This window comes from Bombus affinis, chromosome 8, assembly GCF_024516045.1.
Source record: "Bombus affinis isolate iyBomAffi1 chromosome 8, iyBomAffi1.2, whole genome shotgun sequence".
NCBI lineage: Eukaryota > Metazoa > Arthropoda > Insecta > Hymenoptera > Apidae > Bombus > Bombus affinis.
The window spans coordinates 4445802-4460941 of record NC_066351.1 but is presented as its reverse complement, the minus strand read 5'-3'; the positions used below and the strand labels follow the sequence as shown (position 1 = coordinate 4460941).

Sequence of the window (15140 nt, the reverse complement as noted above, 5' to 3'; positions counted from 1 at the left end):
ATAACATGTTAAACAACTAACCAAGAGATAAAATATTATTGATGGCTATTGTTTTGTAAAAATAATAATCTACAGTTTGTACAGTGCTTATGAATAGAGAAACGCTTAGTCTTAACTGCTAGTAAATTCAACTATGAGTTTTATTTATCCTTTTATTGTAAGGCGTATGTACTGCATTACTAGTAGAAAAATATTCAACAGAAACTTCTATTCTAAGTTTAGCAAATGTCTCTAAGAAGGAACCATAATTGTCCAAACAAATTTCTGGGGAACAGCATCCTTCATTTCACTTCCATATGTAAGCAAAAAAGGTAGAAGAAGACGAAGGTTCACGGACTCCAGAGGACTTTCGCGTAATTCCATAACAAACGATTATCCGGGAAACCGAGTAATTCGTCTGGAAAATAAACGGCGGTCTCCCATAATGCGAAATTAAAATGTTTCGACCGTAGCCAGCGGGCACTGCAGCAATTTAAATAAACGGCACGTCGCGTCGTCTCGGCTGCAAGAGAATAAGGAAACGCTGGCATGTCTCGAATCGGTTCAGACGCGGTGTTTGTTTAAGCGACGCCAAGAAAAGAGCGGAGATTCATGGGATGCCGATGAACGACGGATTTCGTATCGAAAGCGCGGTCTGCGCGCGATTAGATTCCAGCTCGCGTCTTCCCTCTCTCGTGCACCCTTTAATTACCAAGTATTGTGCGGCGCCGCGATCGTCAATGTCCTTTTGTTCAGCCAATGTTCTCTTATGCTTTGACATTCTCATAATGTCGATTGACAGTCGAAGGTCTGCACAATTGCGTGTTCCGAACAGTACACGCGCGGAATATATGCTCCGATACCGATTCGTTTCAAATGTCACTGGGAGAACGACTGGCTCTGTTCGTCGATTTATCGAGAGTAATAACTAGATTGTGGATGTTTATGCACTTATACAAAACTTAAAAATACGAAAATGCATAGAATACGTATAATATGCAAAAATATATAAAGTACGTAACACAGGTTTTAGTAATTAACGTGTGAAACAAATCTCTGCTTAGATTCCACTTTTTAGTCGAGTTCAAAAAAAAAAAATTTGCATAAACATTCGAGATCTAGTGATAAGTTAATTGGTGTGATTATACTGCTTTTTTTGCGCGACAAGTTATTTCTGCTACTTGAATAAATCACGTTTTAAAATTTATTTTATTCAAAATTCTTCGCATAATTGTAAAAGGCTGTACACAAAAATACTTGTTTCTCCGTAAAAATATATAAATAATTCTGTCCACTTCGCGATAAACCATTCATAATCCAGCTGATATTTGACCGTCATTAAAATACACTTCTTTAAAAAAAGTACATTCGATGTAGTCATAAACGAATATATTAAATTCGCAGTCAACAGATTACAATTTCTCAAAATCAACGACGATCATCATCAAATATCCAGATTTTTTCTTAACATGAAAAATCATCGAGCTCGTGACTCCATCAAGACGAAATCAACACCACGTGGCAGTGTTCAACGCACATGGTCACATTTCACTCCCTCTTCCATGTAAAACAGAGTGTCACACGAGAAAACACTTGGCAGCCACAAAGCGACGACGAGCTATCGTTGCAGAAGTCTCGAAGCACTTTGGATCGCGACGAACACGACGCGGAGTGCTCGGCCTCGCCGTTAAATAAAAGCGACACACGATACACGGCTAAACGAAGAGATACCCTGAATGGGTCAGACTATCCACAACCGGAGAACTACGATGGAAGCACGCGTAGAGGAAGGTGAGGCCAGGAAAAATACAATGAAGCGTGATCAGTGTGAACCATTTTGCTTGAGAAGCCGCGTGCACCGAGTATAAGGTGCTCTATCCTCTCGCGATCCTCGAGTCGTAGAACTGGTTTTACACGCGGTCGATTTCGATATATATAAGGACGCGAGATACAGACAGAGAAGAAGCCACGAGGTAACAAAGAGAGAAACATCAAGGATCTTCACATGAACGACGACGCTGCGGTCCTCGCGATCCATCGATCCTCTATTTGTCTAATTAGAAGCACGAGTATTCTCTCAGCACTACACAACGATGACAATCTTCCTTTTTTTTCTACATATACTTATATCGGGATTGCTACTTTTTTCGGTCGAGCCTTTGACGAACAACGACACAAATTAATTTGCTCGTTATTTGACGTCGAGATCTGGTGTCGAGGATGATGCTTCACTTGTTTATTCGATAAGAGCTCTAACGTGGAAATCAAGGTGATAATGTCGATTCCGCGAACACGCGATGCGTCTATTCGCAGTGTACTGCGATGTAAAGAAGTAGAAAATCACGCGTGGGAATTTAATTTTCTTGGTGACTCACGACCAATAACATGCAATCATGATTGGCACTTATTGTTAGTTGTCGTAGAGTCATATTTTTTATACGAATTTCGGTTATGCTCTACGCTGCTTTCGGATTAAGCTACTTACTCTATTATGTTGTAAGGAAACATGTTTTATGTTACTCCTTTGTTATTTTCAGTATTCATGTAAAGAGTATTTGTACAACCATATCATTACGCGCCAGAGATTCATAATAAAAATACTACGAACTTTCCAAATAATCTAATATATGAAAATTATCCATTTTGAAAGAAATTCTTCGGCCTTCTTTTTCAAAGCAATTAATTTTACTTTATCAGGATGACTCTCAGTTTCTCAGATTCTTGAAATACAGGAAGTCCTATCATGAAATACTTTTATTTTCTACTTCATGATAGAGATTTGAAGACATAGTTATCGCGGTATCATTATTTGTTCTATCAAAGGAAGACTGCCCACACTTTCCAGACTTCCTGTGACCTGAAAATCATGATGACGATGTTTTTCACGAGTATCTACATCATTTGGAGCCCGTCCGCTTGTTGGCTTCCTCTTTTGTTTAATTTCATGCACGACTGCCGACAGAAAGCTTTCATTCGCAGCGACAATAGCCCCTCGCTCTTTAATTGCCTATAATTGTTTTCAATTTCCTTCGAAGCTACTTCTGTGGACGACTGAGCAAACGACAAAGATATTCGACGAGCAATTCTATGATTTGTTATTTTAAGTTTGATATATACCCGTGGAAATATTTCAACAATTAAAATGAAAATCCTTGATGAATGTATAGTATATTTTATTTTATTAGAATAGTTGAAATTATTAATAGAATATGAACATTTTATCACTACTGTGATCGAACACAGTTATCATAATTATAAGTATCAATAATATTTGAAACAAATTCGAAAATGCACACAGAACCAACATAATCCTAATAGCCGTGTCCCATTACAATGCTAATGAAGTTTCAACAAGCTTTACATAATATACATAATATAAACATCAAAGTTTCCTACAATAAATGTTTAAACACTTTCATGAATCACTCTATGTAATAAAAGCATGTGATATTTTTTATTTAACATCATCTCAAAATCAAAATCATCATCTCATCATCAAAAATGCTATTTTTATCACAACTCCTCGTTTTCCCCCATCTATCGTTTCTATTATCTATTAGATCGTCTTCATTTCTTGAGTCATTTAAATTAACCTTCAGTAAAAAGCAAATAAGATTTATTCCTTAAAAACACTATAATAGCGCATTTCTACCGAAGACAAATCGATAATTCAAAGCGGTTAGTCATATGTTTGTCTGCGTCCTCTTTCCCTATCCAACAGTTCCGTAGCGAAATGATAATTCCCAAGTAACTAATGGAGCAATTTGAGACTTTTCTCGTTCCGCGCGTAGCGAAAGTAAGAGGTCGTCGAGAATCATAACCGTGCCCTAAAGGGAGCGACATTTACGTGTCCCGCGAATCGTTGTTTCGATTTTGCAAGAGCCACGCGAGTTACATACGAGAGCTCGTCGAACGGAACTCGTTCGGCTATGTAATTCTACGTGAAAGTAGTAGACACGTCAGGCATAATTTTAAAGCGCGTGTTACCGCGCGAGCGCGCACGCGTTTCGTGAACGATGATGAAGTATCCTTTCCGCGTCCCGAAGTCGAACGTTCCGCGATGTCGAAATCGGTCGTGCGAATAAAAATTGTATCCGAACCCGTATATCCCAACCCTGCCTGGAAAACAAATATGATTCACGAGAAAGCGTAGCATGCTTTCAAAAGATAAAAGTCAAGCTACAGTTTTGCACGGTTATAATTCATCGAGAGCCACGCATAAGTAAACCATGCGTTTACAATGGTGCTGAGTATATCGAGCCGCGCTTCTTTCAGTGAAAGACGATGAACGAGATTGCTTAACTGTACTTCTATCTTACTTCTCTACTACTTGTAAACTTCATGTCACTGAATGTCTTAACGTGTCACAAAATTGACAGAGTCGACTTTACCTGTAAACTGTCGGCTATAAGTATTACAACACCTGTTGGATTTGGTATAAATTTACTTAAAAAATAAAGCTGTCAATGTGGTTCGATAAAATAATAATATGTAAATGTAAAATAATAATAATTCATCAATCAGGTTGTAAATCATTCAAAAAAGTTGTATCGGACAGTATGTATTATTTAGATTCTTAAAATACACCTGAGAATTTCATCTACCAATCTCACGATAATAGACTGAAATTTCTCAATTTCGATAATAAGTCTAACTTATTAGTATTCCTTAATAAGAAGTACTATATTGGCGTAACTATTAATATCCATCACGTTGTTGGAAAACAAAAAGAATCAGCGACAACGACAAGTCAGTTCCAAACTCTTGTTACTCAAGCAGGCTCGTTAATTTTGCATCGTTTTAGTCATTGTTTCTTGCGTTCACGAACAGCTTAGCTTCCTACATAGTACCGGGCTTTATTAACAGCGAATACTTCTCAAATAATAAATTACTTCGTCCAACTGACGTGTATGTACATTCAGATGCACCGCGCGCCTTCTTCTTTGTCGATAAACCTATCAGTTGAACGAAGAATTTACAACATATTTAAACCTCATACCGCAAGTCGCTTGTTACTAGGGAAAAAAGGAAAAAGTATTGAAACTAAACGGTGCGTTGCCAGCCGTGGACTTAATGCCTCGCGAATATATGCATTAAAATATTGAAATATAAACACGACGAAACGATAGTTCAATATTATATAATGTGCGTGCAATCGATTTGAAACTATTTATGTATACGCATATAGTACGTATATATGTATAATACGTTTTATATTTCTTACATTCTCTCAAATAATACTTAAATGTCACGATGTTTAATGCAAATATAAGTAGCATACAATTCATTAAAATGTTACAAATGAATAAAATCTAAGATTTCAAATATTCTGTTTTTCACTAATCATCGCTCTACAAAAAAATATCCATCCAAGCAATTCTCTATAACATAAACTTTTCAAACAACGAAAAAATTCCATCACTCCAATAACCATTTCTTTCTTCTTACCTATATCAAGTTCCTACTCGATACTACGCCCCATATTTTTATTTTCCTCTGAACGTCGACGATTAAATGCATCTCGATGGAACGTCGAGATTTTTATCGTAGAAGAGAAAAAAACCCATGCACGCAGAAGCATTATTGGGCGAGTATACGAACGTTCGATCCGATAATGTGGACGCATCGCTACCAACGCATCGCAAAAGGGGGAAGCGCATTGATGTCAAGTGAATAAAGGCCGGGTTGCGCATAAATATTTCATACATCGTACTGCTAGATATACAGATGTCTGCGGTCATACGATAAACCATTGAAAGATAGACGGAGGAGAATGCGCTTTAACCGTTCTCCGCGTCAGTCATCGTCAGCGCTGTTCCATAAAAATTAACGGACGTCTCATTTTTGCGAGCGGTGCGTGCCGCGCAAGGAACACGGCATTGCATATAAAATGTCGATGTGATATCTTCTTCACTGAGTACAATCGACTCTGTAATAAATCATTTTTATGCAACGCCGAACGATAGGCAAGCCTTTCACCTCGATTTCTGTTAAACGATTCATTCGACCGTCTCACTGAATGAAATTTTGAAACCTTTTACACGCGATTAATTGTATTAAATTATCGGGAAACTTTCAATTCGTTTTTAGATAAATAAAAAAAGACTAATTTCGGTAAGGCATATCCAATAAGATCCGAGAAAATTTTGTATATTTTACTTTCAAACTACTTATAATAAGTAATAAAAAGAATCAAAATAAAAATGTTTCTGTGTTTAGAATTTTTATATAAGTAATTACATTATTTTCTCGGCATTATCCAGTTCCATTTGACGGTGCGAACTTCGTAACACGGAAGGAAGCAGAACCAAGCGGTAACCCCATCCAAAACCGAGATATGCGGACATAAATAATCAAAAATCCTTTACGTTTAATCTCAGTTATAATACAGGAACATATTATCTGTGAAAGCAACCGGACTTAAGGATTAAAATCCAGATCGTGTAAAAATATTACACATAAAATATTTGAAATAATCTGATTCTGACGACGTAGAATTTTTCATTTTTATTACTAAATTATTCCTCCAGTACCTCTGACTCAAAGTTTCGTAAAAATCTAGTCGAACTATCAATTCATACAAAGAAAACGATGAAAGCTACATTTCACAAATTTTATTGTCTGCAATTTTTTGTTACAGAACGATATTAGCCCACATTTTTATAAATTATCATCTAAATTCAACTATGTACTTGCCATTTGTAGAAACCTCCGGGTAAAGTCGCAAATATACAAGCAAAATTTGACGATAGAACTTGTTGATCAACTTAACTAATATCGTGTTTCATATAATATACTACAAGAGACATACAAGTGAAAGAGAGACGCGTGCGTGAGAAGAGGCGCAACACCGGAAATAGAGAGGAATGGTCACGGAAGGAGAAGAAGGCGTTTAACCGCTCCTGGCTCTGCGTCCGCCAGTCAGCGAAAACTTCAGCGCGATTTTACGTTGCGTCATAAATACAGGATGTAAATCATGGCCGGTGATGCGGTCGATTCTGTAGAGGCGCGTAAAGCTTAGTAGAAATGACAGCCAGAACGCGGGAGGGAAGCAAGCTTAAAAGGGAGAAGACGAAACGCGTTGGCGACGCAAAACGTCGTGGTAATCGACTTGAAAGGGCTTCCTTCGCGGCGAGATTGATGCTTCCGTTCGAATCGAAGGGATCATACCCAACGTAATTGTAAATTAGAGACTGTTGAACAAACTGCTGCTTTGTAAATTATATTATATAATAAAACTGAGTGATTCTTATTTAAAAGGTTGGGTTGTCGATGATGATTTTTCGCGAGAACAGGAATATTATATTATTGTGTTTCGTAAGTTATTGAGTTTGTAAGATACGTCTTTTCCGTCAGAGTTTAGCATGGTATCGGTATTGGTATTACGATGTAAAAGGTTCTATGAATACAGCGTTTCCATTCGAATCGAGGAGGAATTGTACTGGTTGCGATTGTAAATCACATGATACTAGACAGCTTCTGTTTCTTGTGTGCTTATTTGCTTCAACAGGTTTCATGGCTTTTTCAACGCGATGCATCAAAGCGTTGCTGAAAGCGTTGACGTGTTCCGAGAGGTTCTCCGAACGTAGTCAGCGTTTCCATTTAAATCGAAGAAAGTTCTATTGGCTGCGATCATAAATCAGTGGATAGCAAATAGCTTCTTTCCTACAATACCTATTTATAACTATCGCGGTATACTTATTCGAAAATGACATTACTATTCTTCAGTCACTTGGAAACTAATTATTGACCAATGACCATTAACAATTTTTCTATCGAAGAAAGAGAAACATACTAGATCGATATATTTATTCCACGTAAAAGACACCAAGAAACCATCCAAATGAGCAAAATGTTCTAAACAATGTTTCCTTCGAATAGTTTTGGTATTGTCAATTTATACTACACATAACTTTATGCAGCAATCAAGAACAAATACTCGATTGCTGTCGGGACATCGAATATACGTAATTGATTGAATTCAAATCGAATTCAAACTAACCTACCACTCGTATACAGTCGATCAGTATGGCTGCTGAGTCGTTCACACATCGACCTCCCCTGCTCCAAACCTAATCGTCCCTACACTTCGTCAAGAAAAGAAACATTTAGCAATGTCTTGCATCGGAAGTTCCTTTCGATTATAGCCGCTGGTATGAGGTTCGTGCTGTGTATCGTGAATCACGATGTAGTTTTTCGCGAAGACGCTGGACACGAATGCCAACCACGTATTTCCACGGAACCGCGGCAAAAACGAATCTCATCATTAAAAGCGCGATCTCCGATCATGAATACCAGCACGGCATGAGACTATAAACAACGGCTGCTATCTTCACCACAGTCACTCGAGATTATTTTACGTGAATTCCACGCGAGTACGTGATTACACGTACCTACAACTGTTTCCTTTTTATAGTTTTCTCCAGCATTTTCTTTTTATTCGATGAGTTACTGGTAGATTTCACTCTTTCGATCAATGCGATTCAAACCGATCTTATGAATGAAATCGTAAAGGAATATCAAAGGGACTGGATGCTGCGACTGCTTTCTCAAACAATTTGCCGAGTTTCGTTGTTTTACGAACTAGATCATGCATGAATTATAAAATATACGTATAACGAAAGTGGACCAAACAGAAGAAAAGTAAATGAAAAGAATTTTTGCATTTGTTAATACTTCATGAAGAACGTACTGAAACTAAGGAGGAGACTGAGCGATTTTAAACAACATAGTTCCTTGCGGTAGGGTGTACAGAGGCTGCAGCGCGGAACAGAACATCGAAGGGGCGTAGTCTTTCCCAAACGACAAACAACACGTGTTGCCCACGTGGTCTTTCATGTGCACTGAAAGTTGCGTTGGGCTCTATTTAAATGTAAACTATTGAAAAAGTAAAATAACTGACCAAAAATTTTAGTATTTTAGTATTTTTTTGTATTTTCGAAACTTTGTAAAATCATGATCGGCTAATAACGATCTGTGAATATATATGAACGACCCAATACGAGTTTCGCCAAACCATTGCATAAAGTAAACGAGAGAAAATTCAAATGCATCTTTTTTTTAGCGAGAAACGATAACAGACTCGTTTGCTTCCCAATTATTTCAATCTCCAGCGATCGATAACCGTTGGTGTGTTTCAAAAAAGAGAAAAATGTGGAAAAAAATCGAAGTCACAATCTTATCACAGACGAGACGAAAGTCCTCGGTACAAGTCTTACGACAAACACGAATATCTGTGTGACTCGACAGTCTGAAAACACACGCGCATTATGTTTATTCGGAGGTGATAAATGTCCGACCGCCATTCACAAGTCGGCAGACTGTCGATCACGCCGGAAACATCACGTAAGAACGATTTATGGTCGAAGAAATACTTTCGTGATCCCATCCACGGTAGCTCGCACGTGTTTCCCATAAGAATTCGATCGGTCGTGGCAATCGCTACCTATAATATGTAACTCTTTACAAGAAAGAATCCATCTTGTAACTTGCTTTTCGTATAAACTCCAACGAAATGTAAACTTTGGCAAAATAGATTTAACATTTCTATTACGAAAATAAAGACATCATTTCACATAGGACCTAGAAATATCGGTAGTATAAATAACATTATCTATAAATTAAATTTCAAATAAGTCAAACACTAAACATGTAGAGTTACTAGCTGTGACTTTAATTATAGAAAAACCTGACAAATTACTTATTTTATTCGTTAAATATTATATTCGCTATGCGATTCCATGTATCTTACATTATTTATACAATTTTATCAGTTTAGTCGTATCTATTTTATTACTCCACATGACTGCCTATACTGTAAAAATACATAAATCCTTCATCTCTGATCTCTTATTTGCCACGACTTTGCACTAGTCTTACGAAATACGTCGAGAAGGTCGATTAAAATTTGCCTAATTTTATCTTTGTTATTTCCTCACCTTCTTACTTAACCATCCATAGAACTTCCTCTAATTACGACTTCGATGCGGTGTCTTTGCAATACCATAATCGAGAACAATAGCATACGAACACATCGCATAGCAAGTGTGATAAAATCTTAAACACGGTCTATCGTTGATTAAAAGCACGACACGTTCGCAAAATTTGCTCATCGGCATCGCGTGTGTTTTGACTCGCAGAAAATAGCTCGGTCCCCTGGCTCGGATGAAGTACCGGCTACGCGCCATTGTCGCGGCACTGGATTTTTTAGTTTCGCAATCATTCGCAGTTGACACGACGACAATTCGCTTTCTGTGCGACTATGTGAACCCCTTCTATGCGATAATACAAGGAATACAACACTGTTGGAATAGGAACGGCCGTACGTTACAACGATACCGGAACTCTTGTCGACATCAAGACCCTTTTGTCGACTCCATATCTGGTTCGTTCGAAACGTTTGATAGATCGCGATAAATAGCGATATATAGCGATAGATGACGGAAAGGGAGGTCGACAGAAGCACCGCAGTTTCAATCAACGAGCTTCCGTTTGACAACGTAAAAGGAATTTTATTTCGAATGGTAATGTTTCGATCATATATCGATTCTTATCATTGATAATGCTGTAAATAAAAGAATTTTATAGGTAAATCATTTTAGCGTTTCTAATTGTCTTAGTTTCACATCAAAGAATAGGTATTAATATTAAAATCAATTAATTTTATAGTACTAACGAATACAAATGTCGAGGTCTTATTTAATGTTAAACGTAGTATGTACATTCGTTTTATGTTTATGACATAGTTAATTAGATTTGAATCATAAAATGATTATTTATCTTTATGGACGTAAATTTTTCGTAGTTGGAAAATGTAGGACCAGAGGTACATATCACAGACGGGCAACACGAGGGGTCACAATTGACGCGTGCAGATTTAATCGGCAAGGAATTCCAAGAGGATGATGATCCTCGATGATGTCATTGCGACATTGAACAGGATTTCCCCAGGATCGTAATCAGGATTTCCCCTTCGAGAATCGCGCATACTCGCCGAACGACTCGTCGGCAGATACCGATCGGCAGTTCGATAAATCGACCGATTACGAACCACTACTACCGTTTGTCGCTGCTGCGCACTACACAGCGACCAGCCAGCAATTCTCTTCGACTCGTTTAAAAGCTACACGCGGATGACTGCGTCGCAAACAACACGATTCTTTTTATTCCGTCGATACGAGCGGTTATTTACCAATCTTTTTCAGGTTAACCCAATCAAGCGAAGTATCGATTGTTTTTTCTCGAAGCAGAATACGTTAAATTGTTGAAATGTAGTCTGCATAAACATTGGTGAATTATGACAATCGATATAATGTACGTAAAATATTCGTCCAAAATATTTGCAAAATATTAGAACAATTAATGATGATAACTATTAACAAATAATATTACTAAAGTATAAATATAAGGATTACCACAAGAATGTTGATAATAAAGAATTGTAAAAAAGCTTAATGCTCGTTATTTTCAAAGAGAATATGTGATATTATGACCTATATTTCAAATAAATATCTTCAAGGCAACAAAACAAACGATGATTATAATTTTTAACGCAAATTGAGTTCGTTTTAAAATCAATGATAATACGAATCAATATGCATGAACTACCTAACTAATGAGGAAGCTTTGCATAAACTGAATATACTTCATCGTATTTTCGTAATATAACGATACCGAACGACACAGTCATGTTTTGAAAATGAAGAATAATTATACGACTGTAGTAAAATTAAAATTAGCTATTGTTCAAACAATAATGAGCAGTATTAGATAATCGAATGGACTCTTCTTAACAGTAGTAGCGACATTATTCCACAGGTTCATTTGCATTGTGTTTACTTATTGCTTACTCATTACTGACTTCTTTTAAAGTTATAATATCTAGTACAAATAAAATACAATATAAATTGTTTTAAATAAAAGTATTCTGATATTATTTTCTGGTTCTAATCATTTTAATCTAATATTTTAAAATAGTATTATTTTCTTTACTGTTATTACACTATCTACTATAATATTATTATTATTTTGAAACATTAAAAGCCCGTAGAATATAAATATAATATTTGAATCTAATGTTTATGCAAAATTCTAATAATTAGTGGTCCAAAAAAATATTTATAAAAAAGGAGGAAACAGTTTTAAATGTTTACCTTTGTAAGGTTCATAAATGTATTTTAATGTAAACTCCGATTATTAGATATCTACATATAAAGAAAGTGAAGTAACCACTATAATGACAATCATAAATATCTGATTCATAAAGATTTTCATTGTCAATTTCAAATAGATCTCGAAAGAATACTGTTAACAGCTGTTCTTTGTTACGGTTAATGAATAAGTTATGTCACTTTGAATTTAGAACACCGATTTTATTGTTAGAGTAATATTCATATAACGCCAATGTCATATGATAACGAAGCCAGCGATAAGAGTAATACAGTGATGGTTATCTAGGATAACGATCTGAAATAGCATCTAACGTCAAACGTAAATAACGCTGAAATTGCAGTACAAGCATCCACGATGGATTTGTGGGAAATATTATAAAACAAATGGTTTCACAATCTAGGTTAGGTCTGGGATAAGTCAATACGATTATCACCTCACTTTCGACACTCAACAGAACCAGGTTTGACAGCTCGATGCATATAACGTACGTGAGTGTCGAATGATTTGATAAAATCATCCCATAATAAATAAATTTCATTTCCATTTATATTTTTGCTAGTTGACATGAAAGTAAACGACGCTCGACTGTTGTTTATATTTCGAAATCTGTCTACTGTTCGTAAGTATTCGAATCTTACAGTACATATTCTATAATATTAGGTCACCCCATAAGTTCGTGCCGACTTTTGTGTATACATTTCACGTGTCGATTTATAAACATACGGCGATAAGGGACCAATGCACTTGAAAAATGGGAAGAAGTTGTACAACGAGAGGGGGATTACATTTTTTCATGAAACTGAAAGGTATGTAAACAATCTTAACATATATAACCGTTCGAAAAACGGAACGAACTTATGGGATAATCTAATATTAACCTTAGTCAAACATATGAGAAAAGGAAAATGATTTCTTGTATTGTTTTGAAAAAGTTCAATTTTTATAATACATTTCTAAAAGATGCATATGTTAAATATACTAGAGTTACTAATTCATACAAAAAAAAAAGAAATGTACATATATTAGAATCACAAATGTTGGAATAATTATGAACAGCAATGAATAATCAGAAATAATTAAGCACGCTACTTATACATAATACCATATATAACCCTTAGGCAAACACATCAGTCACAGCGATGAAAGCCAAAATGACGAAACATGTTTTTAACCTGGAATTTTCGTGCAGACAGCTTGGCCGCTCAGAATCACGGCATCGTCGACAGGACAGCGTACATCCACGTGTTCGATCGCAAGGTTAAATCCACTTGTACAAACGCGGCGCAAGACACGCTACAATGTGCCACCCGCCGTGTTCCACGGCCACGAGAGAGATTACCACCAATAACCACGATTTTTCACTGAGAAAAACGCGTTCGGACCGTCCACGGTAACCAAACTTCACCGTATGTATCGCGCGAAATTCAAAATTCAGCCTGCGATGGCGCCTGTGTAGCACGTGGCGTTTGGCGTCGTTACACTTTTCAAACTCGCGTCTGCCGTTCGTTTCGTGCGGTGTTTCCTCGTTCACGCATGTTTCAAACTCTGATCTTTTCTACGACAAGTGCCCCGCAACGAGGAATGAGGACCGCCAATAAAGTCGTAATTGCTGTCACACACTACTGAATATTAATATCCTTGGACAAGCTGCTCAAAAATCTATTCTCCCTAGAAGATTTTCTAGATGATTCCTTACAGCGATACGAGACTGCCACCGAATCGATAATCCTCTGGAGACACGTCCTTGTGTGAGTATACGTTAATCCAATTTAATCCAAACAAGTCACACGTTGCACCGAAATTGACGCGCTCGGAACAAAACGAAACGAAACGGAACGGAACGTTGAGCGCGCACCACGAAAAACTACTACAAGAGAACCGTCTGGCACGACCGCCGCGGCGACACTGAGAAACGACGACGACGTTCAGCACTGCTTGCTGCTCGCTCAGCACGCTACTACTACGCGGCAGGCGGCAAGCCGACCATACGAGCACTCTACCCCTCTTTCTTTCTCTCTCTTTCACTCCCCTGCAGCGTTCCTCTTTTACACGCGGTTTCTCCGTCCCTTTTCCACCGTTCCTCTTCTTTTCTACCGCTACTCTTTCCGCTCGTTCCTTTTTTTCCCGTACTTTTCTTAGTCCCCCCTCTCACCTTTCCAATCTAGGTATTTGTTACTTTCCACCGTTTTTACCGTTTTCTCTCTTGTTTCTCTAATCTCTCTTTGTATCAACGGTTCTTGCTCGTTTCCTTCCGCCACTTTTCTTCTTCTCGTACCTTCGTGTTTTCTATGCGTCTTCTTCTGGCTCTCTGTGCCTCTGTATAATCTTCTCCCCTCGTTCCCTCGTTTTTTCCCTTCGCACTTTTTCGCTCGCTCACGCTGCCTATCTCTCTCCCACGCTCCCTTATCTCTGTCCTTATCCGCTTGTCTCTCGTTCCGTTCTGTCCTGGTCGCCACGACCCCCTCTCTGTCGTCTCTCTCTCTCTTTCTTGCACTCGCGCGCTACCTGGAAGAGACGAGGAGCTGTCAAAGCAACGACCAACCGCCGACTGGGGCGGGAGCTCGTCAATGTGATACGTATATGCGTCCCTTGCTGCAACTCTCGCGCGGTTCTTTTGCCGTGTACGCATAAGTACATGCGTGAACGCGTACGTTATCAAGGTATTAGTGCACGTTACTCCCGGACGTGGGTGTTCATCGATGAAAGAAGTTCCGCAGATTTTCGACATGTACCATGATGTTTTATATGTCTGAGTTTCCTCTGGTGACGAAGTATGCAGTTCGTTCTTTTAACTTGAATCGGGTGTATACTTAACCTCTCAAGTATTTGGAGTCCTAACGCTGGAATGCATCGAGGTTGACGAACCTCCAATTGCGCTCTATCCGGCTGCTGTTGAAATTTTTTCGTCGCATCTGGAAGTAAGCAAGCTAATTAATTTAGATGAGAAAATTTATTTTATGGTATAGATTGTAGATTCTGATGCTTATTTA

At 37.7% G+C, this 15140-nt stretch overlaps 1 protein-coding gene across 3 annotated transcripts in view; it reads right to left on the bottom strand.

Annotated features, from left to right (window-relative positions):
* The window catches only part of LOC126919809 (rho GTPase-activating protein 7), a 349492-nt gene extending 334857 nt beyond the window's left edge, over window positions 1-14635 (bottom strand). Inside the window, exon 1 of one of the 3 annotated variants that reach the window (XM_050729401.1) lies at window positions 13323-14635. The gene's annotated coding sequence lies outside the window, so the exon portion shown is untranslated. The remainder of the gene's footprint in view (window positions 1-13322) is intronic. The other 2 variants (XM_050729403.1, XM_050729404.1) reach the window with 2 other exon arrangements.
* Between the last annotated feature and the right edge of the window lie 505 nt (window positions 14636-15140).